Source organism: Lithobates pipiens, unplaced genomic scaffold (genome assembly GCF_037356315.1).
Source record: "Lithobates pipiens isolate NorthernLeopardFrog02 unplaced genomic scaffold, aLitPip1_a1.2 Scaffold_8, whole genome shotgun sequence".
Lineage (NCBI taxonomy): Eukaryota > Metazoa > Chordata > Amphibia > Anura > Ranidae > Lithobates > Lithobates pipiens.
In genome coordinates this window covers 190,503,833-190,531,473 of record NW_027507903.1, presented here as the reverse complement: position 1 = coordinate 190,531,473, position 27,641 = coordinate 190,503,833, and positions in this window count along the sequence as shown.

Sequence of the window (27,641 nt, the reverse complement as noted above, 5' to 3'; positions counted from 1 at the left end):
ACCAACAGTAATTTTTAAAAAGGTACTGATCTTTTCAGTTACCGAGACTAAAAACATCTGGCCTGCCTAGGGGATCCTTCAGACTTTTACTTGTCTTTGGCAACACATAAAATACAGTTTTTCCCACTTCTACAAAATACATTGTATCCTTTGATATAACCAGGTTAATAAAGGATGTTTGTTGATATATGGAAAATCCACATATATGACAAAATATATTATTAGTGAATCAATCAATTTTTGCTCTATAAACATAGCATTAAAAGCTGCAGCCCTTTGGTGAGACCTACAATTTTACACGTATCAATAATGAACTGCACACAATTTGGACATTATAGCTTATGTTATGGGTCTGTATTGTTATTATAGTTTGTATGTTTTTCTTAATTTAATCAAATATTCATTTCAAAACTTAGAACAAAAATGTGTTTTTCAATTCTATTTCAATTACTATTAAACTGGCTTTAAATATGACAAATTTAAAATCATATTACATAAAAGCTTTATGACAAATAGGTAAAGAATAAATGCCCAAATAAGCATTCCTAAAAGCACTGAATGAAAAACAGTCAGTATATACACTTTAATTCCTGATAGAAAATGAATGACATGATAAAAAAAGAATGAAAGGAATTGAAAATGTAATGGATTCAAAACATTTAGACTTTTATTTTTTCATTTGTTTATATATTTAAAATTTGGTCAGATTAGGCTTTCAATTGGAGAAGTCTGTAGACATAATTTCTTAGCTTATAGCTGCCACCTTCCCTATTATTCTCAAGAATTGTGATTATATAGATGATTTTGATTTTAAGGCAAACTTTTAATGCTGTAACCCACACATCTGTACCTAATCATTTTCATTTAGGCTAGGTTCACACATGTCCGGTGTGAATTTACAGTCAGTTTGCACTGCAGATTTCAAAAGCAGCTGTTCAGTGGTTCAGCTGCGATTTCAGATACAGTTCAGAAGTGAATTTTCGGGGTCGGTGGCCACCGGTGTCTTTAATAGCTGGTAGTTAAGGAGCGGGCCAGGAAACTGGCTGCCGTGTCCTTAAAGCAGAGTTTCACCCAAAAGTGGAACTTCCACTCATTCGTCTTCACCCCAACCTCCGGTGCCACATTTGGCAACTTTTTTTGGGGGGGGGGAGCTGATACCTGTCTTTGACAGGTATCCTGTTCCCACTTCCGGGAGCCACAGCTGAGGCTGTTGACATCACCGCTCGGCTCTCTCCTCCTCCCTTCTCCTTCCCGTGCCACTGGGCCAGTAGGAGAGAGGAGTGGAGCCTCACACATCTGCATTACGGTTCCCAGCATGAAGCCCTAAGGTTCCCTCATCCGCAATGGCGGAGGCAGAACCCGAAAGCTGATGGAAACATCAGCTGAGGTGCCGACATCGCTGGACTCCAGGACAGGTAAGTGTGCTATTATTTAAAAGTCAGCAGCTGCAGTATGTGTAGCCGCTGGCTTTTAATTTTTGCAGCGGTGGGCGGACCTCTGCTTTAACAACTGTTGACTCATCAGCTGTTAGTGGGTTCCCGAAGAAAATTGTGAGAAAACAGCAGCGCGACGATTTCCCCCCCCCATCCATAACAGGCCCTTTGGGTCTGGTATAGATTTTAAGGGGAACCCCACACCAAAATAAAAAAATGACATGGGGTCCCCCCAAACCCATACCAGACCCAAATCTGCCTCTTGGATAATTCAATTCAAAAAGTCAAAAAAACTGGATACTTGACTACAAGATAAATTAGGACTGAGAGGCTATTGGAGTCTGGTCTCTAAAATAGAAGTAAGGAGTCCAACTCTTCCAATATTTGTCCTCCTGTTCCTGCAGGATCATGGTGAGACTTTGCATTTCCTGGATTTCTGCAATCTTCACACACCAATGAGCTGTTTTTGGGGGGCTTGTACTTTACCATAATGCCGGAAAACAAACATTGGCTTCTGTGAGAAAATGTTTGTGTAAAGAATTTTTAAATTTCTTGTTAGATAATGGAGCGTCATTCAAGAGGTATGCAGCTGGAATTTTGTTAAGGGACACTCCCATTAATTGTACTTAATTGTACTCTCTTCTTTATCTCAGAAGTTTTTTTTTAAATGTTAAGCATTCCCAGAAGATATAAATAAGGTTTTCCTCAGATTCCTGACAGCGGGTATTAGGTACCTGGGGAAACATATGGTTCAGTTTTGCTGAAAATTTCTACCATATAAGAGGAGTTTGTAGCCTCCCTCCTGGTATCTATTTGCTAGGAAAGAATTGTGAGTGAAGCAAAGGATTCTTTCCTCCTAGGCTTGCCAAAAGGAGGTATTGAAGTCTCATTTCCAATGCTGTAGAAAGGTGAGGTCTGGCATATCACCAAAATCAATCAATAGGGCATAGAAGTGATAGAGAGAGAGGAAGTGGCCTCCTGTCTAAACAAGTTTGTTCAAATGGGATAGGCTGGCATAACTGGTGGTGATTCGTTGGTTAGGACCAAAGATACTGTCAAGAACATGCTGGTCCTGATACTGCAGTGACCCATAGATGCACAGAATTGCACGGGCACCGACTTGCTGGTACCCATCCAGCTGTGAATATAGACATGCATCAGTGCGCAGAAGCACTCACACACGATCACGCCCCCCAGATGGGCGAATACCCGCTCATTGGCCATTTAAATTGGCACTCGTGGCCTATATAAGTTCAGTAGCTACACTAATCCTTTGCGGTTGATTCCTGTGTTTGACCCGGCTTACTCCTATCTTCGCTTGATCGCTACCTACCTTGACCTTGGCTTGTTCTGGACTTTGCTCTGCCTTCTGATATCTGCCTGATCCTGTGTTGCCGAACCTTGCCTGTATCCTGAAGATCTGTTGCCTGCTGTCTATGCCTGTATCTGCCCGTTTGTTACCATCCTGGCTTGTCTGACCTCACATTCACTCGCTACTGCTGCTGTAACTATCTATCAACCAGGGGTCCGCTGTGTGCTATCTTCAGTTCCAGCTTTCCATCCAGCTCTGGTGACTAACCTACCACTCACCTCTTCACCCAGCAGAGAGATCACACAGGCACCTGTACCTCACTGAATTCCTGTGACCACTGTCGCAACATCAGTGGTTCTCAAGTCGGGGCTGTACAAGAGACTTCCTTCTGCATGTCAGGCTCAGCCACAAGATATGTAACAGATGAAATCATATGCAGAGTGGAAATGAGCGTTGATATGATGGCTCTACATAAGTCTGCAATTAATGGAGAAATAGAGGAGTCTGTGGGCTCTTGCTAAATTGAGGGCCTCCAATACCTGGTTGGAATGTTGAGGTTCCCAGTATTGGAATTAGGGCGCTCCAATATGGAGAAACAGGAGAAGTCTTAAAAAGGGATTTAGTAAAACACAAAGTGGCCCCTATCGTGGGGTGTTGTGTGATCGTTGTGGGACATGAGTGCGAGGGGATCCATAGTTACATAATTGGTAAGGTTGAATAAAGACAATAGTCCATCCAGCTTAATCTGTGTGGGTGTGTGTGGGTGTGTTTGTGTGTGTTAGGTGTATGTGTAGATAATCATTTCCCTGTATATTGTGTTCGCTAAGATGCATGTCCAAGAGGAGTCTTTTATAACTATCAATACTCCCTGCTGACACCACTGATTGTGGTCCTTACAGCCTTAACAGTGAAAACCCCCATGCAGTTTAAGGTTAAACCGCTTCTCTTCCAGTCTCATTGTGTGGCCCCCGTATCTTCTTACACTCTCTAAGACTGAATAGTTTCCTATCTATGCTATCATATCTCCTTTCAAGAGTCTCTTCTCCAGGGAGAATACATTTAATGCTTGTAGTCATTTCTAGTAATTGAGGTCCTCCAATCCTCTTATTCATTTTGTTGCCCTTCTCTGGACTCTCTCCAGTTCCAGCGCATCCTTCCTGAGGATTGGTGACCAGAATTGGACGGAATACTCCAGATGTGGCATAATCAGAGTTTTATAAAGTTGCAGGATTATCGTTTTATCTCTGGAGTAAACCCCTTTTTTAATGCATGCTAATATTCTGTTGGCTTTGCTTGCCGCAGTTTGATATTGCATGCCATTGCTCAGTCTGTTATCTACTAGGATGCCCAGAGCTTTCTGCATCCTGGAATCCCCCAGAGTGCCCCCCCCATTGAGTAAATTGCATTTATATTTGAATCCCCAAGTGCATTACTTTCCATTTTTCAATGTTAAACCTCTCTTGCCATCTAGTTGCCCACTCCATTCATTTATTCAGCTCCTCTTGTAAGGTTATTAAATTATACTGTGATGTTATTGCCCTACTTATTTTTGTGTTGTCAGCAAACACTGAGATTTAGCTATTTACCACATGCTCTATATCATTTATAAATAAGTTAAACAGAATTGGTCCCAGGTACACGTTATTTAGTTCCACTAACAATGGGCCCACTGTTGCTTATTCTACGTCTACCCATAGTTTGCGATTCTGAGTAACACACCACTCAGCTACTTTAATAAGATGGGAGTCCTCATAGTGTTTTGTGGGGTCTGGGAATCCGATTCCTCCTTTCTTTTTAGGTGGGCACAATATGGATCTGCAGAGTCTTGCCAGCTTATCGCCCCTATGAAGTCTTGCATGTAAATATTTCAAGAATACCTGTGGGATTTGTATTGGTAACATTTGTAATATAAAAATGAGATGTGCCTTCACATTCATTTTTAAGACATTAATATTGCCGAACCAAGTAAATGTCTCTTTATCCCACCTTTGAAAATCAGATTCAAGCCTTTTAAAGCCCATTGCTTTGGATTTAGTATAATTGATCCTATAATTATACAATTGATATATATATATATATATATATATATATATATATATGCACAGTTCCGATAAAAGGGATGGGAGAGTAATCAATGGGGAGGTAATCAAGAAAATCACATAGTCTACGTAGACAGCAAGCTTATGCTTGTGAGGCTTAGTCATGATACCCTTAATGTCTGGGTGGGCCCGAATAGTTCTCAAGAAGGGTTCAAGGGTGAGTATAAAAGAGTGGCAAAAGGGAGCAGCCTTGGTGTGGCATTTGAAAGAACATTGTTTACCTTCACTATGGCCGAGGGGGTAGAGTAAAGCGAGGCAGCCACTGTCGCATTCCTGTCCCAAGACCAATATGTTCCAGTGTAGCCTGCAGGAAAATACAATCAACCAAAGGCGAGTGACGGGTCTGAGAATAATGGATCACATTCAGCACATGTAGTGTACTGGTGGTATACTGGGGGGATGTGTGGGATTAATCTGGTGGCTAGCATTTGTGCAAGGATTTTAAGGCCGATGTTCAAGAGTGAGATCGTCACATTGAGCAGGGTCTTTAGGAATTACCATAACACGTGTGCTTGTTTTCTTTTTCCAGACTTTTTATTTTCATCTCGTAATCTTGCCGGTAACCCACTTTTTGCCCTACAATGGCAATGCTTACTCGCAATTTATCTATGGACAATCAACATTGTCACTCTAGGCTGCTTGCTCCTGATTTGGATTACAGTGCACCTCCTCATCTCTATAACACATGGGGAGGTATTCTTTAGTCTGCAGAAGTGAAAAGTTGTATAGTCAGGTAACTGACAGGCCAGCCAGCATTTTCTTGTGTTTATCAGACAAATTGCACGGTAAGAGTCAATATTATGGACCAAAACATAGTAAAGAAATACAGATATGCTGACAGTCATAAATATCATATACAGATTAGTACAGATCAGACATACATGGAAGCAGATAAGCAGCATAAACATAAAATGCATCTTGCCACAAATCTCCACAGTGGAGGCTCTCAAAATGTAGTTAGCACTACAGAAAACACAGGGGGGCCTTGACGGGGCTCTGTAGCTTACGCATGTATTTGCAAAAGTGTGTAGGCTAAACCCCTGTTTTTAACGCATTACTGTTAGACAGGACAATTTGGTTGTTTACAGGCTAGTCGGTAAGTTGAGCAGGGAATTTCTCTGGTTTTTGTTTGCATGTGTTGCCCTTCTATGTGCTCCTTGCTGCAAAGGCCAGCTATAGGTGAGGGCAGAAGCCATTTGTTTGTACTGTTGAAATATTGGTGAGGGGACATAATGGACAGCTTTGTTGCCATGGTGTTTTGTGCTGGGTGTCCAGTGTGCCACTGTGCCCTTGGTGAGGGGTGTGCTCCCTCCAGGCTCACCTGCCTATCCATTATAATGCATGTGCTTCCACTGTGGAGACTCTTAAAATTTTGAGTTAGGACTACAGAAAATACTGGAGTGCCTTTATGGGGCTCTGCATCTTACGCATTTATTTGCAAATGTGTGCAGACTAAACCCCTGTCGTTAATGCATACTGTTAGACAGGAACATATGGTTATTTGCAGGCCTGGTTCGTTAAGTTGAGCAGGGAATTTATATGGTTTTGTTTTGCAGTCAGTTTCTTTATCTTACAGTATGTCTACACTGTGAAGTAGAGTCCCAAAGACTTCTGTAGGGCTGCAAGATAAATGGGAGCTAATGTGTCTCCCAACCCCAGTGAAGTCTACAGGGCTCTACTGTGCATGTATAGACATCCGATTAGGAAGCCAGCCCAAAGAATATAAACATTGCAGCAGGCCATTGTGGCAAGTACTTGGTAAGTATGGAGCTTTGGAATGGGAAGGGGAGGGGAGGGGTGTGTTGTTTTATCTCAGGAAGGTGAGTGGAAAGGTCAGGTTATGGGTATACAGGTATCTCAGCCAATGGGCAAGGGTTTTCTTGAATCCCTTGGCTTGCTGGGAGAACCTATATATTTGAGAGGTCACATGATCTGGGTTCTGTGCCACCTGCATGGCTGTCTGGGTGGACGTGTGTCATACTCCCCAGGCTGCTAGGCCGAAGATTGGTCCTATCCCAGGGGCATCTGGCTGCCTGGCTGTGTGAGGGTCTATCCAGAAGTAAGATGGCAGTGCAGGGTTGGGGCTGCGGCTTGCAGTCCATCCAAAAGTGATGGTTCTGTTGGCCAAAGAACCTGTCAGTGGTCGGAGGTAGAAGGGAAGCTGTCACCACAAAAGGACCAACCATCTTTACCAGGGACCAGTGAGTAACTTAAGAAAGTACCGGAACCATATTCTTGCCAAACGGGTCAAGTCAGGGACCCAACCAGCAGAGGTGATGCTTGCAGAGCAGCCTTGTGTGTCAAGCCAGGAACCGAGCTGGTTAGCAGGGGTGAAGCTTGAGAAGTATCTGGAGTGCCAAGTTAGGAACTCAGCAGAGAAGCAGCGGTGACACTTGAGGGAGATACCATCGCCAACCTTGGAGGAGCTCAAGGGATTCAGAGTCAGTGAATCAGTGGGTCTAGTTGGATCTAGTGAGAGACCGGGAGCTCAGTGTTGAAGAACTACAAGAGGCAGTTGTAGTGGAGCTGAAAGGACTGTTACGTTTGAGTTAGGAACTGTTAAGGACTGTTGCCATAGGAAGAGACAGCATTCCTGCATGTGCAGAAGTGGCGCCTTGCTGGGGCTTTCCCCTGCAAGGCTGTCCTCCTATTGAAGTCTCTGAGTCTGCCAATTGAATCTATAACTACTTAAGGGGGTCATAGCCCTAACGCGCTTTCCCCAAAAATACAAAAAGGACTGTCAAAAGAAATAAAACCTCTTTTACATCCAAGAAGTATCTGGCGCCCAATGACTTTCACCATCTTTGCACCCACTATGTCTCACAACCCACTCCATATTGAAAGATGTCAGCTATCTTTGGCTTTGGAGGTCCTTGTTAGACTGGACAAGGCCAGAGACATTGCTACACTCATTACCAACAGTCTATGAAGTAAGACAAAACACGATTTATAAATGAAACTTCTTTTCACACACTCTATATAGTATACTGAAGTTATGAATTTGCAAATAATGTACTTTAAACAATATATGGTATGTTTTATTTTGATGTCAAAGGTTTTGTTTGCTTAAATATGTTGTAGTACTCCTTAATTATGAATCAGATGTTTACATACTTGCATAGTAATTGAGGTTAAAAAAAGTCCATCAAGTTCAAACCTTAATTTATATTTAATTTATTAGTAATTTAATGCATGGATGCTCCCACTCTGTTCCAACTCAAGTGAATGTTTTTAAGAGAAGAGGCTTCTCCAGTTGTATATTTATATCTGTCCTTGCAAGACTTTCATAGTTAACTGCAAATTACTAATCTATAAAAACATAACTTAATTGCAATATTTTCTTTCCTATGCTAAATTTTCTCCAGTTGCTGAAAATCATGAGGAGTTGGAAGCCAGATTGACTTAAATGAAAAGAAATGCAGATCGTTTTTTTTTTCTATCAACTGTGCATTGTTCAGGGAATTTACTAAGACTGGAGCAGCCAGAATATGGAACGGAGCTCAATGTCAACCAATCAGCTTTTAGCTTTCATTTTCAAAGCATAAAGTGGTTGTAAATTTCAGAATGAAAAATTAACAAATCACATCTCACTGTCTAAGAACCTGAACCCAAAGCGCCGAGCCTGGATATTCTCTAATTGCTCCTCTCTCTGCTATCGGCAAGACTCCCGCCTAATAGATTAACTACTTTCCGTCTGCCCACAGTAGATTTCCTGTGGGTGGGTGGCAGCTGCAAGCCAGGTGATGTACCTGTACATCGCCCGGTACATGCGCACTGCAGTGCCCCCTGGGGCATGCAGCGTGCTTCTCCCATGACCACTGTGTCCATTGGACATGCAGAATTGGGGCTCCCGGCACCCAGTCACTCATTACATGATCACTATGCGATCACACATCCTAATGTAAACACAATTGTTGTGAATGGGTTTCATCCATAACAGCTATGCTTAGCATTATGATGCTGTAATTGGCCCACAGCTATCACATGGTACACCCCCAGAGTAGAACAGGGTCACTATGTTTAAAAAAAAAAAAAAAAAAAGTTTTTTTTTTTTTTTTTACCATACTGTCATTATCCCTGTCAGTATCTCTGATCACACCACACCAGTCATATGTTGACGCTGCACTGCACTGGTTACAGTATGTATAACATTTTTTCATTTTCTTAATTTTCCAAAAAATTGTGATAAAAAATTACAACTTCAAAATATTTTCCATGCCTCTTACTAAATAGCTCAGGCTGTCTATTTTACAAAAAGGGGTCATTTAGGGGGTATTTGTACTGTCCTGGCATTTTAAGAGCCTCAAGAAATAAGCTTGTCAGTACATCAGGACTGATAATTTTTTAAATATATATATATATACCATAGTTTGTAGATGCTTAATGTGATTGTAGCCGTATTAGTGCAATAGTGACAGAGAAAATTGAGTACTGTCCGTGATACTTTTTTTATTTGCACTAACATACAATTTTTCAGGACAAGCTTTCGGGTATGTCCCCTTCTTCAAGGTCCAATCAGTACTGATTTACAAATTTTTAAGCAGAATGTAAAACCAAAAAAAAAAAAAAAAAAGAGTACTGCTTGGACCTTGAAGAAGGGGACATACCCGAAAGCTTGTCCTGAAAAATTGTATGTTAGTGCAAATAAAAAAAGTATCACGGACAGTACTCAATTTTCTTTGTAGATGCTGTAACTTTCACAAAAAACAATCAATATACACTTTTGGGATTCTTTTTTTTAACCAAAGACATGTAGCAAAATACATTTTGGCCTAAATGAATCATGAAGAAATTAGATTTTATTGGATATGTTTTATAACAGAAAGTAGAAAATATTGTTTTTTTTTTCAAAATTTTTGGTCTTTATCGTTTATATTGGAAACCACAAAAAAAAATAAAAAATCAGAGGTGATAAAATACCACCAAAAGAAAGATCTATTATTTTGAAAAAAATTATATGAATTTAATTTGCGTACAGTGTTGCATGACTGCACAATTTCCATTTAAAGTAGCACAGTGCTGAATAGCAAAAAAGGTCTGGTTATGAAGAGGGTGAAGCCTTCTGGAGGTCAATTGGTTAAGTCGATATCCCAGCCTCCCAAGGTACAGCCCGCTCTTTCCTCAGTACATAGCAGATGACTTATACCCTCAGCTCTACAGGAGGTGTCCCTCCCTTCCAATCAGATTTCATGGAGCTCTGGCTCTGCAGTGTGTGTGATTTAAGATCCCAGTCCCCTGCTTTCTGCTGCTGGGAGATGCTGTGTAAAATGTGTGCTTTGGAAGACTGTAGGAGGATAGAGGGCTGCAGAGGATAGAGGGCTGTAGAAGATAGAGGGCTGTAGAAGATAGAGGGCTGCACATAAACAGGTACAGCTTATGTAGGAGGATTTGTTTCATCTCTGTGTATCATCCAAGGCTAGTCACTTCATTGGGTATATTTAAGGGTTTACCACCACTTTATCTGAACACACTGAAGTTGGAAGCTGCTTCAACTGTTTATAATAAACAAACCTCTGAAAAAGTCTTAAGGTATGAGTAACATTATTCCTCACCCCACCTTTAGGGCAGCCCTTATCTGTCTATAGGTACTGGGGCTCCTGTCCTTGCTCAGGTGGCACTGAAGATGAGGATGTTATGGAAATAAAGAAGGTAGAGAATGCCCCCTATTATGACATCATCAGAAGTGGCTGCATTGCAAATTGGGAAGTGAAGCTTGCATTATTCATGCTTTCTTCACTAGAAGGAGCTGGAAATAAGACACTTATAGCACAGAAAGTAGCTGAAAATGGCAGTGGCTGAGGGGTAGCATTCACAGCTTTAGGAAGATCTTGTATAAGTAAGGATACTTTTTTATATACAATATTCTCCTCCTATGAACCACTTGATGTCTTAAAACTCTATCTGTGATTAGGTGTTTGGCCCTTTAAGATCGCTATTTCATCAGTGTAATGGCTCATGTAAAAAAGGGTGTCCTCATAGTGTAGTAGATTGAAACTGACATTTAAAAACATTTGGCTCCTAAAACTGATAGCGGGGCTCGGAGGCTTCTGCGTCAGATACGGTATCGGCAGCGTCACCCAGCTTCACCCAGGGAGTGGGTTCCAGCCTCAAAAAATACAAAATAAAAGTCAGCAGCTACAAATACTGTAACTGCTAACTTTTAATATAAGGACACTTACCTGTCCAGGAAGAGGGGCCAATGCCAATGCTGAGATTACATATGTCACCCCCTGCGAGGTTACGACAGAAGTTCTGCTGCAGATTGAAAAAGAAGGTACAAAACGGCACAAAAAATAAATAAAAGGATATCCAAAAAGCGAGTGGGGTGGGGTGATCAATTGATTAAGATCTGGTTTCATATTTATCCTGGAAGCCCGCTTTAAGGATATATACAGTGCCCTGAAAAAGTATTCATACCACTTAAAATTTTCCACATTTTGTCATGTTGCACTCAAAAACGTAAATGTATTTTATTGGGATTTTATGTGATAGACCAACACAAAGTAGCTCATAATTGGGAAGTGGAAGGAAAACGATAAATGGTTTTCAAATTTTTTTACAAATAAATATTGTGGCGTGCATTTGTATTCAGTCCCCCTGAAAGTCAATGCTTTGTAGAACCTCCTTTCACTGCAATTACAGCTGCAAGTGTTTTTGGGGATGTCGCTACCAGCTTTGCACATCTAGAGAGTGACATTTTTGGCCATTCTTCTTTGCAAAATAGCTCAAGCTCTGTCAGATTGGATGGAGAGCATCTGTGAACAGCAATTTTCAAGTCTTGCCACAGATTCTCAGTTGGATTTAGGTTTGCACTATGACTGGGCCATTTTAACACATGAATATGCTTTGATCTAAACCATTCCATTGTAGCTCTGGCTGTATGTTTAGGGTCGTTGTTCTGCTGGAAGGTGAATCTCCACCCCAGTCTCATGTCTTTTGCAGACTCTAAGGCCGCGTACACACGGGCGGACTGTTCGCCCAACTTTGAAAAGCTATAATGCAGTGTATAGGACGTCGTATTTTTCGTCCCGTCGTACGTGCCGTTCACGTCATCGCGCACGGTTTCAGCAAACTGTTCGTCCGTCGTGTGTGGCCATGTCCGTCCATGCTAAGTTTGAGCGGACTGTTTGCCGAAACTGTTGGACGGACAAAGTTGGGCGAACAGTCCGCGCGTGTGTACGCGGCCTAACAGGCTTTGTTTCACGGTGGGGATAGCGTGTTCAGGGTGATGTGCAGTGTTAGTTTTCCACCACACATAGGATTTTGCTTTAAGGTCAGAAAGTTCAGTTTTGGTCTCATCTTCCACATGTTTGCTGTGTCCTCCACATGGCTTCACGCGAACTGCAAATGGGATGTCTTATGGCTTTCTATCAACAATGGCTTTCTTCTTGCCACTCTTCCATAAAGGCCACATTTGTGGGGTGTATGACTAATAGTTGTCCTGTTGACAGATTCTCTCACCTGAGCTGTGGATCTCTGCAGAGAGTTACCATGGGCCTCTTGGCTGTTTCTCTGATTAATGCTATTCTTGCTAGGCCTGTCAGTTTAGATGGACGGCCATGTCTTGGTAGGTTTGCACTTGTGCCATACTCTTTACATTTTTGGATGATGAATTGAACAGTGTTCCATGAGATGTTCAAAGCTTAAGATATATTTTTTATAACCTAACCCTGCTTTAAACTTCTCCACGACTTTATCCCTGACCTGCCTGGTGTGTTCCTTGGCCTTTATGATGCTGTTTGTTCACTAAGGTTGTCTAACAAACCTCTGAGGCCTTCAAGGAACAGCTGTATTTATACTAAGGATTATATTACACACAGATGGACTCTATTTGTTAATTAGGTGGCTTCTGAAGGCAATTGGTTCCACTAGATTTTACTTAGGGGTATCAGAGAAAAGGGAGCTGAATACAAATGCACGCCACACTTTTCAGATATTGATTCATAAAAAATCTTGAAAACCATTTATCATTTTCCTTCCACTTCACAATTATTTGCCACTCTGTGTTGGTCTATCACATAAAATCCCAATAAAATCTATTTAAGTTTTTGGTTGTAACATGACAATACAGTATGTGGAAAATTTCAAGGGGTATGAATACTTTTTCAAGGCACTGTATATGATTTGTTCAGGTTTGGAATGATCACAATGCACATTTAAGAGTGTAAGCGCACCAACGATATTTATTTTGCTTTAGTGATTTACATTCTGGGAGCATAATCAGGTTCTTTGCAGCTGCCCACTACATAACTTTTTGACCGTCAACACAAACGGCAGTTAAAAGGTAGCATAGCATAAAACACTTGTTTCATATATACAATCATATCTCTGTACATTTTATAATTAAAAGTAACAAAATTATAGGCCTGTAGATATGGATTTAAATGTCAAGGAAAAAAAAAGATAATAGAACAACATCTAAAATGTATTGCTTATTTATCCTTTGTAGTGCTCCATGTTAGGTTTAGCCTGGAGACTTCAATAGTAATTGAATACAGCAGTATTATACTATGCTACTATTATTAATTTGGGTGTGAAGATTATTTTCATTCATCACAATATCTATTCTTTTAGGCCTGGTTCACATATGTGTGGCCGTAAGTTCTTGGCTGGGGTCCGGTCGGTGTTTGTTCACCGGGTAAGGTGTGATTCAGGTCTGAATGTTTGCCTGAATTTGCACATGAACTGGTCCCAAACACGCACGGACCCTCTTGCATTCCACTCCACGGCCACTCTGGTCATGTGAGAACAGGCTCTGTTTTGAAGTCAATTTTGAGAAAACACCACTGTATATTTTGTTATGTGTTCCCATTCACACAGCATACCAAATTTTGTAAAAAATATTTTTTATCTTTTAGATATTTAGGTATGAAAAAACAGCCAGAGGGTCAAGAAAGACCACTCTATGAAAGTAGTTATAACTAAAGACAAACAGCAGTATGTAATAGAAATTGGAAAAAACTCAAAATCTTAAAGAATTTCCAGACTGCCAGGCAATTAGCCAGCAACCCTCCAAAATTGTAATTAAAACTGAGACAACATTGTCACAACAGTAAAATAGCACACGGCTAAGCTCAGAACCATACATACTGTACATATGCCAATCTTCATTCATGCAGCATATCCACATTTATAAGGCGCTAGCGTCTCAACAGATGGGTCTAAGCAAAGGCCCAAAATGGGCTGTTTGTTCAATAACCAATCCAACTCTGTTCTCTAATTATTGCAATAGACCAGCTGTGTTGAGAGGTCAAAGCATCAAACCTAGTTATAATTGTTCACCTTGATTGATAGCCTGTTAGTAATAATTTGTAGTAAATTGACACACATTAAAGTCAAAGCACTTGTTGAATACGTCCTGTGCTTGATGGTGGATCCGGGGGTCCTTTCAATCCCTACGGGTAATAATTACTTTGGCTGTTCCCCTAAGCCCTTGTACACACGGTCAGAGATTCCGACGGAATGTGTCCTATCGGACCGTTTTGTCAGATAATCCGACTGTGTGTGGTCTCCATCAGACTGTTTCCCTCGGAGTATCTGACGGACCAAGTTTTCCAACTTGTCCGTAAAATTTTCCGACAAAATGCTCCGATCGGACATACTCCGATCATGTGTAGCCTACTCCGACGGACAAAGTGCCACGCATTCCTAGACCAAAGCTATTGGCTACTAGCCTGAACGTAGTCCCGTCGTAACAAAATAACGTCATCACGTTATGTACAATCGGATTTTCCGACAGCTTTTACCGACCGTCTGTATGCAACAGTTTCGGACAAAATCCGTCGGACAAAATTCAACGGATTTGGTTGTCAGAATATCTGACCGTGTGTACAAGGGCTAAGAGGTGTGTTTTTTGGGTAAAAGGGATATTTTGGCCTGGACCTTACTTGGCTGTCCCGCTACAAAAATAAGAATAATGGAATGGAATAATGTCACCCTGGCATAATAACTGTGTCATGGGAATGAATGCGTTTCAGTTCAGATTGTATATCCCAACAAGGTCAAATGCTGTGGTGATAGAGCAATCAACCATGTCATTCACAGCAGGGGAAGAAGGCTGTGCACACTTTGGGATCCAGTTTGATTTTCACGGGTGCTATGCACCTTGATATTTGAGTGAACATACATACATCACAGACCAACTCAATTGCAGTAATACCAGAGCAGCAGTTCAGAATGAGTAGTGTGACAGTACAGCATGGCAGACTATGCAGATCGATAAACACAATCCCATGATATGGTATTGAGATGTCAATTTCTTAAGTGTTGTTAAAGAGAAGCAAATAGCTGCCGGGAGGCTCTCACCACTCCTGTCTGCTTCCGTCTGCCATACTCCAATTGTGAGTTATTTCCCTGGTTTTCTATAATGCGTGGTAGCTTCAAGATGCCATACCTGTCTCTGTGCCTTTGTCAAGGGAATTACAGTGCTGAGACTGGTTCTCATTAAACATGCTCCGGTTGTGCTAGATTATCAATGCTGAGTATTTTGTCCCATATGGACTTGGAAAGGTGGCGTGTGTTACACTACCATTACAGGCTGTTTCAGCAGGTTCTGGGCCCACTGGTCCAGCCCACGTCAACAGGTTTCACACGTCATCACATGCTTCGTCAGGACATGATTTCTGAGAAGGTGTCAAGGCAGTTTGTAAGAATTTCTGGACAGGTTCACATTATCTTTGTCCTCACAAAGACTGAGCTGCAACTTATTGACATACAATGCAGGATGATTTCTAAATGTTTAACCATTTGTTAGAAAAACAGTGTTCAAATCAAGTTTACAGCTGATAATGAAGAACTGCAAACACAGTACAGACAGGGTTAATTATCTTAAGCATCACTCCACAGTCCCCTCCTAAACAATTACAAATAAGGGAGAGCATTTAAGGATTTTTAAGCAAGTAAAATCACATAAAAAGGTAACCAGCATTTTATATTTTTTTTAGGTTATGCTACATTAATGAGAACATGTAACACATATAAAGTAGGTGTTATTCCAATCTGACTGCAAAAGTGGAAATACAGTTTAAGCTCCCAGTTGAATGCATATCAGATGAAGATTTCCACAGGTCATGAATAATGAAGTTCCCACGGTAACAGTTAGCCTCAAAACACTGGCTATTGCAATAGGAGAGGATTCCTGTGGAAGACACAAGGACCAAATTGTTTTGGTGACCTCTGGGTCACTTTCAACATAAGGTGTGAGAAATCGGGAAGACAGATTTTGGCTTGAAAAGTTTTAGTAATAGGTTGTATGATAAAAATAGACAGCTTGATTCAAGCTGTCACAGTATAACTAGGCAACATTTTACACTTATTATACAGGTTGAACATGTTCCAGAAAAATAAGTTACAAATATACAAGAAGCAAAACAAAGGGAAATATTCAAATGTAATCAATCAGAACCTGATAAATTTCAGTCTTAGATTAGTATGAATTATTGTCCCCCCCCCCCCCCTGTCTTCGCTTTTTTAACCACTTGACCACTGTGCACGTAAACCCTCTTCCTAACCAGACCAATTTTCAGCTTTTGGTGCTCTCACATTTTGAAGGACAATTACTCAGTCATGCAACACTGTACCCATATGAAATGTTGTCCTTTTTTCACACAAATAGAGCTTTCTTTTGGTGGTATTTAATCACCTCAGAGTTTTTTATTTATTGCGCTATAAAAGAAAAAAGACCGAAAATTTTGTAAAAAAAATGCATTTTTATTTGTTTCTGTTATAAAATTTTGCTAATTAGTAATTTTTCTTCATAAATTTTAGCCAAAATTTATACTGATACATTTCTTTGCTAAAAATAATCCAAATCAGTGTATATTATCTGGTCTTTGTGAAGGTTATAGATTCCACAAGCTATGGTGCCAATCACTGAAAATTGATTACACCTGATGTACTGACGGCCTATCTCATTTCTTGAGACTCTAAGCCCTTGTACACACAGTCAGAGATTCCAACAACCAAATCCGTCGGATTTTGTCCGAAACTGTTGCATACACACGGTCGGACAAAGTTGTCGGAAAATCCAACGTGATGACGTTATTTCGTTACGACGGGACTACGTTCAGGCTAGTAGCCAATAGCTTTGGTGTAGGAATTTGATCTGAGCATGCGTGGCACTTTGTCCGATTGGAATTCTCTACACATGATTGGAGTATGTCCGATTGGAGCATTTTGTCTGAAAATTTTACCAACAAGATGGAAAACTTAGTCTGTCGGATACTCCGACGGAAACAGTCCGATGTAGACCACACACAGTCGAGAATATCCGACAAAATGGTCCGATCGGACACATTCCGTCGGAATCTCCGACCGTGTGTACAAGGGCTAACAAGCCAGGAAAGTACAAATGCCCCCAAAAAGACCCTTTTTGGAAAGTAGACATCCCAAGGTATTTAGTAAGAGGCATGGTGAGTTTTTTGAAGTTGTAATTTTTTCCCACAATTCTTTGCAAACTCAAGATTTTTTTTTCACAACATTTTTATATTAGCAGGTTATTTCTCACACACAGCATATGCATAGCACAAATTACACCCAAAAACACATTCTACTACTCCTCCTGAGTACAGCGATACCACATGTGTGAGACTTTTACACAGCGTGGCCACATACAACATGTAGGGATCACTGTCAGGCGTTCTTAGAGCATAAATTACACATCATTTCTTGACTACCTCTTACAATTTTGAAGGCCCTGGTGCACCAGGACAATGGTAATACCCAAAAAATTATCCCATTTTGGAAAGAAAACACCCCAATGTATAATCTATGAGGCATAATGAGTCTTTTTCTACAAGTTTCTGGAAAATGTGTAAAGAAAATGAAAATGCTTTTTTTTTTTTACACAAAGTTGTCCATTTATTAGACATGTGCGCTGTCAATGAATTAGTTTTGTTTCATTCCATTCCGTTTTGTATTCAACTTGGATTTGTACGAAATACAAATTTTCGTTAGGTTCGTTAACTTTTTGTGACAATTTTGAATATTCGTTATGATGAATTTATCATTATTAGGGGCTCCCACCATCCCTGTGCTTTGCTCATTAAGAGGAGCTCCCACCAACCCTGTGCTGACTTCCTGGGTTTTTCACTTCATCATAATGAATAATCCTAATTAACGAACAGTGGTCCCCTGAAGGGGGTTGACTAATAGTCGAGATCCCGAGTGGGACAAAAAGAAGGTAGATCAAGTGGGTGGCCTTGAGCGTTGAGAGCGCTGGGGTGTGGAGTAGGCCTTCAATCCTCTTCCTCTCACCGGAGTCCAGATCCTGGTCGGAACTGAGGGGACGTGTAATGGCAGGCAAAGCTTGGTTCACCTCTGCAGGAAGTGGAGGGAGGACCAGACGTTTAATAAATGCATCTCCCTCCGGAAGATCTCAGAGAACATGTTGGACCCCCATTCAGGGTGACGTTGAGGTGGAAAGGAAAGCCCCAGTAATAAGGGACCTTGTGCAGCTGGGGGTGAGAGGTGATGGGCTGTAGAGAGTGACGTTTGGCCAATGTGATCGGTCACTAAACAGTTGAATTTTGTCCCGTTTTTAGTCAGTGCCTGATCTATTGCGTGTGGCCCTGGTCAGAGTTTCTTTACTTTCATAAAAGTGAAAACGTACCACTTTGTCATGAGGTCTGGCCCCTGCAGGAGGCTTAGGTGCCAGGGACCTATGTGCATGGTCAAGGCGCCAATCAATGTCCACAATTTCAGGTGCAAGAGTGTTGAAAAGGCCCAAGAGATAAGGCCTAATGTTGTTATCAGCTATCGTTTCAGGGACTCCGCAAATGCTAAGATTCTGGCGTTGTTCCCTATTTTCAAGGTCCTCCTGCTGAAGCTGTAGTTGGGATACTGAGTTTTTAAGGAGGGCATTCTCCTCTTCAAGAGCCTGTACATAGGGCAAAGTCTCATCAAATTTGGTCTCTAGGGTAGCTGTGCATTCACCAAGTTCATCTATTTCCCCCTGAGTTCTCTAGATATCCTCCCCATTTCCTGGGCAATGTCTCTGGTTACCTGCTGGGCCAGAGCCTGGAGCTTAAGATCCATTATCTCCAGAGTTAGGACCGGTTGAGGAAGTTAGGCAGAATGTGGAGGGATGACCTGCGTTGATCCATCCTCTGCCATCAGGGTGCTGAGGTAATCCTCCGGATCCCCCTGAGAAATTGAGGCCGGGGATTGAGGCCTTGTCAGGAAGCGATCCATGGTGGAAGAGGGCCGCGGGTGTTGTGTGGCTCGGTAGTGGTCTCGCTGGTCAAGAACTCCTCCTCCTCCTGTTCCTGGACTGAATTTGGGTCAAAGCAATAACTCCAAGGCCAATAATAAATAGCACGTTATCTCCTCCGATTCTGCAACATGGCTGGTTGACGAACGGCCATTCAGAAACAAACAGAAAAGCGTGAAATGAAAAACGCGAACTGAAAAGTGCTAAATGAAAATTTGTAAATGAAAAACGCGAACTGAAAAGCGCAAACTGAAAAGCACAAATGAACACTCACCAAACCTCTACTAACAAGAAATTAGCACAAGGAGCGAAAAGGGTGGGGCTAAAGAGCTGAAAAAACACGTAGTATGTGACTACATTTGTGTTTGTTGGCCGACAATTATTTGCCGTTTGCATGCAAGACAAAATCCAGGCACACACCTTCAGACAAAAGTCTGAGGTTTTGTCTGCGGAAAATCCGATCGTGTGTACGAGGCTTAAGCCTTCCATTTTTTTAGACACTTTCAGCAGTTGATTTAATCACTTACTGAGTATGCAGCTTTATCTTTTAATCCCTGCCTATTCTCCAGTTTACGCTGGTACCATGACCACTGCTCCAGGTTTCCTGTTACCTTTCTCTTGCAGCTTCCTATGAAGCCACCCTTGCATGCAGTGACTAGAGTATTGTCTCCCTACACTGGATGCTTCAATAGAAACACACAGCTCCTTAACCAAAAAGGCAAGGCATTTCCTGTTCCTCCCCTCTCCATTCCTCCATTCTCCAAGGTATCAGACTGAATAGAGGCTGCACTGTCCACTGTTAACACTCTTCTGTGAAGTTCATTGAACCAGAACAAAAAGTAGGAGCCAGCAGCATTGAAAATTGTAAACTGCAAGTGCTGGGGGAGGAATTTTAACTCACCTCTGAGATGGCTAACATCTTCCCTCTGTGTTTCTTCCGTGTTAGTGGGCTTCTGGTGCTGTGGGTGGCCAAAGCCACAATGACGTCACTCCCGCACATGCACGCAGGAGCTCTGAAGGTTCGGCACTGTAAGCCGGGCCTTCAGAGTGCATGCACAGATGATGTCATGTGCAAGTTTAGGAGATATTTACAGTACCTACAGGTAAGCATTATTATGGGTTTACCTGTAGGTACAAGTGGTGTATCAGAGTTTACAACCACTTTAATACCACATTAAATAACAATGACAGGCCTTGTCCTTTCCCAAGGCTATGGAACACAGAGAAACAGTGAGCTAATAACCTCATTTACATTTTTCTGTCACTCTGCTTTCTCCTCCTATTAGCATATCCCTTTATATCTGATTGATTCAACTTTAATTCAAAAAGTGTTATGTCTCACAGCTATTCCAAGTTCCCACTGCCCAATTGGCTCAGTTGTGTTGCATTTTCTTATGTAGATCAATATTCCTATATAAATGACAAGTACATGATGGGCCTGTCCCAGAGATAACCTGTGTGCTAGGTTTATGTTAGAGCCATAATAAGAGGTGAGTGGCCCCACCATCCTGAGGAGGTCAGTCTGTGAAGGGAGCTGTGAGGAGCACATTGCTCCATACTGTCCAGATCATGACAGACAAAGGCATGAGTCTGTGTGGATGTAGCAGCTGTAAGTTGCAGGAGAAACAGCCAGAGCTGACAAAGGTACAGTGTTTTGTACACGAGCACTGATACTGTGTGTTTGATGGTCTGGAGGACCAAGCCAGGAGGCCTAAACAGTGAAGCTGCAAAGAAAGAGCCACGCGGCGGAATATTCTATGTTTATTGCATTGATGGTGAGAACCCTCTGCATGGCAAGATATCCATGTGAACTGTTTTTTTTTGCTTTGTTTTAAATAAAAGTGGGCAGAAAATGCCTCTAATGTACTTCTGGTGTGGGATAAACTCACTGTTTGGCACTACCAATGAGTTACAGATTCTCAAACTGTGTGGCTTGGGGTGAAATTTCAGTGCCATTAGCGGTAACCCTGAGCCACACTCGGGATTGCATCACAATATCCTGGAAGAGGTTACTTACCTTGTCCCCACAATCCTGCGATGTACTCCCGTTGTGTGCAGGGGCTTGATCTTCCTTCCGATGCTCTGTGTGTCCTGGCTTCCGTTACCTGCGAGCGTTATGAGCTTTGCAACACATGGGTGCAGATGCGGCGGCAATTTCAGGATGTATAAAACACAACACATGCACAATACATTGACTGGTTGCTTTGGATGTCTGTGCCTTGCATTGATCAAACAATCTAGTATTGCATTTAACTTACTTGTGCACTGAGCAGCTGTTTGTCTCGCCCTGTGGACGAGGATAGACACAGAAGCCCTCAAGCGATTCTGGGATCCTGGATTGAATGCAGGGGGATTGCAGCGTTGCGCGAGTGGTGAAGAGGGCGCTGACGTCACAGGTCCCAGGATACTGTGCGGAGCATGTGCCATGCTGAGTTTGAGCATGCACACTCCTTTTTCAAGCTTGTCTGTTATGTGGGGGGAGCATTTTTCCCCTAAAATATATAGAATCAGTCTGGCTATAGAACATGGAGGCAACTTTGAAAGAACAGAACAGAGAAGTGACTTTTGTTTCATAAATCGTGTCACACAATCTACATGGTCGCAAACCAGGACTCTTTTATAAATTTTATGCCAGCTGGAACATGAACATCACTCTGATGGAGATGAAAGGGTCTGTTTAAAATTGCCCTATAATGTTTGGGAATTGTTTTTATAATACTTTATAATACGTTTTCTTCTTTTGTAGTTGTTCTTATGATTCAGAAAATTAAACAAAATGTAATTTTATTAGTGCATGTTCTTGAGTCTGCTATAGACGATTACCATTAAAGTCCCGTGAATTGCAAATTTTTTAACCTTTCATCTTGTCTGTTTAGGAGTCTATTTATCAATGTTTTACCCTAGATTCACATATCTATCACCCGAGATTCACACAATTATCAAATTGACTCCTGTGTGAAAAATGGGTAGATCAAGCATAAAAGTTGTGTGGCTTTTGGGCCATAACTTTGAAAGATAAAACTTTTCTTGCAATTGAGTCTCAATGCTGTGTCCTAATCTCTCATACATATGCAAGGGTAGCTACCTCCTTCAAATATGCTGTTATAGCCTATTTATAGACAATATAAAAACAAAACAACCAAAAAAACAAATATGCTGTTATAGTTCAGGCTTAAAAGTTTGATTTGTGCCATGTTATACTGTAGAAAATTACAGTAGAATCACTGTAGCATGGTAAGCCATTGAGATGTACACCAGTAAAGAAATAATGCAAACTTTATATAGGAAAATATTAAATAATAGTACATACCTCCAATGTACAATCATGTATTATCAGCAAATGTGCTGATAGGAGTCCTTGTGCAATTCTGCTCTTATACCTAGGTAAATTTTGTTATTTATAGAGATACCGCCAAGTGAATGTTGCAGCAAAGACCCAATAGAGAGGCTCTGAGGATGATACAGCATTTGTCTTTGTGTTGGAGACCTGAAGACTAGATCTGCGGTTATGAGGACCCAACCTAGTTATCTGGAAATAATTTTTTTCCTCTAATCTGGTATTAGAAGCATGGGCAGGACATGTGGCTAAGACGTTCTCTATCTCCATGTGTTCCTTTCAGAATAATCTTCCAACAATGCCCTAGTCTGGAAGTGACATGCATAATTTTATATTACAGTGTGATACTAGAAGCTGACAGGAGAGGGCATCAGATCCCCACAATTGCTTCCAAGGATATGAACTAAAATCGAAAGAATTAGTGGTCCTTCTACATTCTATGTACAGTGAAAGTAAGGGCGTCTTCTTATGTAAACAGGATGTAAGGGCATCCCTCCATCACCAGAAGCAGAGCAAGTAACACCAGCATACACTAAGCACTGAAATAAAGGACAAAATCCTGCTGAAAAGCAAATTTGATGGAGTTTCTGTAATTTCCCAATAATATCATATTCTGAAAATATACACTGTATGCAACTGTTTGTACATAGTGATGATATAATACCATAGCTGGTAATGATATAGTATCATTTAATACAGGCAACAGCTCTATAAATAAGATTAAGCTTTTATGTTTAAATACATGTACACCTTTTTGTGCACAATAAAGTAAACAGTTGGCACCCAGTAACTACCACGTATGAAGTCTTGTCATTGTAATATGAACTCAGTCCCATGAGCTGTTATAGTAGTTCTCCAAAAATACATTTATTTCAAAATTGTGCTATGATCCAGTCTATGCAAGATTATTCATATCTTTTGGGATATACAGCTTCTGAAATGACCTCAATTAGCTTAGAATGAAATTCAGTTCAGTAATGCAGACTTAACACAGGACATCTATTTATACTGCATTCCTTTACCAAGGTATTTATGTTTTTTAATCCTAAATATCATAGAAATATATTTATGAAGCCTCCTTTAGACATAAATAATTTCTCTAAATATTTTAAAATGCTTATAATGTTTAATAGTGGTGAAACAATATTTGAATGTTTACAAGGCAGATTAGAGGCAAGGTTACATTCATATTCAGGAAAATAATATTTGTTTTAGGACTAACATTTTCTATAGGCTTAGGTTTGGGACTTTACTTTGGCCCCATTCACACTTGAGTGATTTGCTGCTGATGTAAATTAAATGTAATTATGTAATTAGGTTTTTACCATCCAAATTCTTGGTGAACATGCACCTTTCAAATGCTTGTATTTGTCCTTAGCAAACTAATTCAAAGCCATGCAAAACAATAGTCACATGACTTAAAAATGCCACTTTTAAAGGTACATAAAAGCTACTGAGTATTTTGCATTGAAGACGTGTTCGTATGACATGCACACATCCCCAATTATCAGGTGCGTTTTAATTAATGTTGATGTTTGGTGCACACAACATAGAATTTTAATCTTAAAATTGTCCACCAAATAGAGTTTTTGATGGTCAGAAATAATTCTAATCATTTCCAACTTGTGCAATGTCAAGTGAAGCAAGTGATTCCAGGGTATTTTATTTCAGCCTAGCCCCACGTTTTGTGCATGTCCATGCATTGTTTTTATGGCCTTTTGTCAGTTGCATTTTGTGAGTACCCACTTTTATATAAAAGATTTTTATTATTAAATTATCTTTGGTAATGCACTCGGGTGTGCAAACCTTCCATTTCTGTTAGGCCGCGTACACACGGGCGGACTGTTCGCCCAACTTTGTCCGTCCAACAGTTTCGGCAAACAGTCCGCTCAAAATTAGCATGGACGGACATGGCCACACACGACGAACGAACAGTTTGCTGAAACCGTGCGCGATGACGTGAACGGCACGTACGACGGGACGAAAAATACGACGTCCTATACACTGCATTATAGCTTTCGGCGTGAAAATCCTTTCTGAGCATGCGCGCAACTTTGTTTGACGAACAAGCCTACCCATGAGCGGACTGTTCGCTGAAACAAGGTTTCAGCGGACAGTTTTTCGGAAATTCCGAAAAACCTTGTCCGTCCAACTGTCCGCTGAAACTGTCCTCTGAAAGCCCACACACGAGCGGACTGTCCGCCCAAACACTGTTCAGCGGACAAAGTTGGGCGAACAGTCCGCCCGTGTGTACGCGGCCTTAGTCTTGTAGTTCCTATCAGATTACCCCATCTGAGGAAGGCAGCATCCACCCAGTTTTAGATACCATACAGGCATACCCCACTTTTAAGTATGAAATGGGGTTTATTTACTAAAGTTGGAGAGTGCAAAATCAGGCTTCCTTCTGCATAGAAATCAATGAGCTTCTAACCTCAGCTTGTTCAATTAAGCTTTGGTAAGAAAACCTGGAGCTCATTGGTTGAGCCTGATTTTGAACTTTCCAGCTTTAGTAAATAAAGCCCATTGTGTACTTAAAAGTGGGGAATGCCTGTATATACCTTTAACACCACCATTTTATCTGACATCTGTTACTCCACTCCAAAGAAGACCTATTAGCGCTGGAAGTGTGTTTTATGTATCTCTGGGTATTTGAGTGCCTGGAACAACAACTCTGCCTCCATTCCATTACTTTTGTTGATTAAGGTAATAGAATAGCATGAGTCAGAACAGGGCCATGTTTTAAGACATTCTTAGGCAGATGATCATCAGAATGATACAATGCCTTGAAAAAGTATTCACACCCCTAACATTTTTCACGTTTTGTCATGTTACAACCAAAAACATAAATGTATTTTATTGGGATTTTATTTATAGCCCAACAGAAAGTGGCACATAATTGTGAAGTAGAAGGAAAATGATAAATGGTTTTCAATTTTTTTTACAAATAAATATCTGAAAAGTGTGGCGTGCATTTGTATTCAGCCCTCTTTACTCTGATACCCCTAACTAAAATCTAGTGGAACCAATTGCCTTCAGATGTCACCTAATTAGTAAATAGAGTCTACCTGTAAAGGTTTATTAGAGAACCTTAGTAACCAAACAGCATCATGAAGACCAAGGAACACACCAGACAGGTCAGGGATAAAGTTCTGGAGAAGTTTAAAGCAGGGTTAGGTTATAAAAAAAATCCCAAGCTTTGAACATCTCACGGATCACTGTTCAATCCATCATCTGAAAATGGAAAGAGTATGGAACAACTGCAAACCTAGCAAGACATGGCCGTCCACCTAAACTGACAGGCTTAGCAAGAATAGCATTAATCAGAGAAACATCCCAGAGGCCCATGGTAACTCTCTGCAGAGATCCACAGCTCAGGTGGAAGAATCTGTCCACAGGACAACTATTAGTCTTGGGATCCACAAATCTGGCCTTTATGGAAGAGTGGCAAGTAGAAAGCAAGAGTTGAAAGAAAGCCATAAGAAGTCCTGTTTGCAGTTTGCGAGAAGCCATGCGGGGGTCACAGCAAACATGTGGAAGAAGGTGCTCTGGTCAGATGAGACCAAAATTTAAATTTTTGGCAAAAAAGAAAACTGCTATCTTTGGTGGAAAACTAACACTGCACATCACCCTGAACACACCATTCCCAAGGTGAAACATGGTGGTGGTAGCATCATGTTGTGGGGATGCTTTTCTTCATCAGGGACAGGGAAGCTGGTCAGAGTTGATGGGAAGATGGATGGAGCCAAATACAGGACAACCTTAGAAGAAAACCTGTTAGGCCGCGTACACACGCGCGGACTGTTTGCCCAACCTTGTTCGTCAAACAGTTTCGGCAAACAGTCCGCTCAAAATTTGCATGAGCGGACTTGCCCACACACGAGCGGACTGTTTGACGAACAAGGTTGGGCAAACAGTTCGCTCAACTTTTGAAATGAACGGACTCGCCCACGTAAGGAGGAGGCAAATCCGCCCATTTCGAGCGCGTGTACAGGTAGGCGGGGCCCGCGAAGGAGACGTCGCGGGCTCCGCCGCCTGGAATGGGCTTAAAGGGGAACCCCAACGCCGAAAAAAATCGGCGTGGGGGTTCCCCCAAAGTCCACACTAGACCCTTGTCCGAGCACGCTACCCGGCCGGCCAGGAAAGGGGGGCGAGCGAGCGCGCCCCCCCTCCTGAGCCGTACCAGGCCGCGTGCCCTCAACATGGGGGGGTGCCTTGGGGAAGGGGGGGGCCGCGCGGCCCCCCCACCCCAAAGCACCTTGTCCCCATGTTGATGAGGACAAGGGCCTCTTCCCGACAACCCTGGCCGTTGGTTGTCGGGGTCTGCGGGCGGGGGGCTTATCGGAATCCGGGAGCCCCCTTTAAGAAGGGGGCCCCCGGATACCGGCCCCCCACCCTATGTGAATGAGTATGGGGTACAATGTACCCCTACCCATTCACCTGTGAAATAAAGTACAAAAAAAAACACAACACAGGGGAAAAAATATTTTATTGCACAGCTCCGGGGGTCTTCCGTCTTCGGGGGTCTTCTCGCCGGACTCCTCCGCTATCTGTGTGTAGCTCTTTTACTAGCGGAGGAGTCCGGCTTTCTTCCTCCCCGCCGCCGGCCTCTTCTCCCGACTTCGGGGGTCTTGTCCCCCTCTTCGGTTCTTCTGCCGGGCCACCGCGCCTTCTTGTAGCTCTTTTACAGGCGGTGGCCCGGTCTTCTGTCGCCGCTGTCGTCGTCGCCGCCGCAGCCTGCCGTTCTTGTTCTTCTTCTTGTTCTTCTTCTTCTTCTCCTGGAGATGTTGACTCGACGATCTCTCCGGCCGGAATGCCAGAGCCGCGCTGTGCGGTCACTTATATAGTGACAATGGGGCGGTGTCACATGGTATATGTCACATGGGTTGGTCACATGGTGACCCCGCCCCCTTACGATGTCATAGTCCCCATGTGACATCAACCCATGTGACCAACCCATGTGACATATACCATGTGACACCGCCCCATTGTCACTATATAAGTGGCAGCGGAGCGTGTCCCTGGCATTCCGGCCGGAGAGATCGTCGAGTCAACATCTCCAGGAGAAGAAGAAGAAGAACAAGAAGAAGAACAAGAACGGAAGGCGGCGGCGGCGGCGGCGGCGACGACGACGACAGCGGCGACAGAAGACCGGGCCACCGCCTGTAAAAGAGCTACAAGAAGGCGCGGTGGCCCGGCAGAAGAACCGAAGAGGGGGACAAGACCCCCAAAGTCGGGAGAAGAGGCCGGCGGC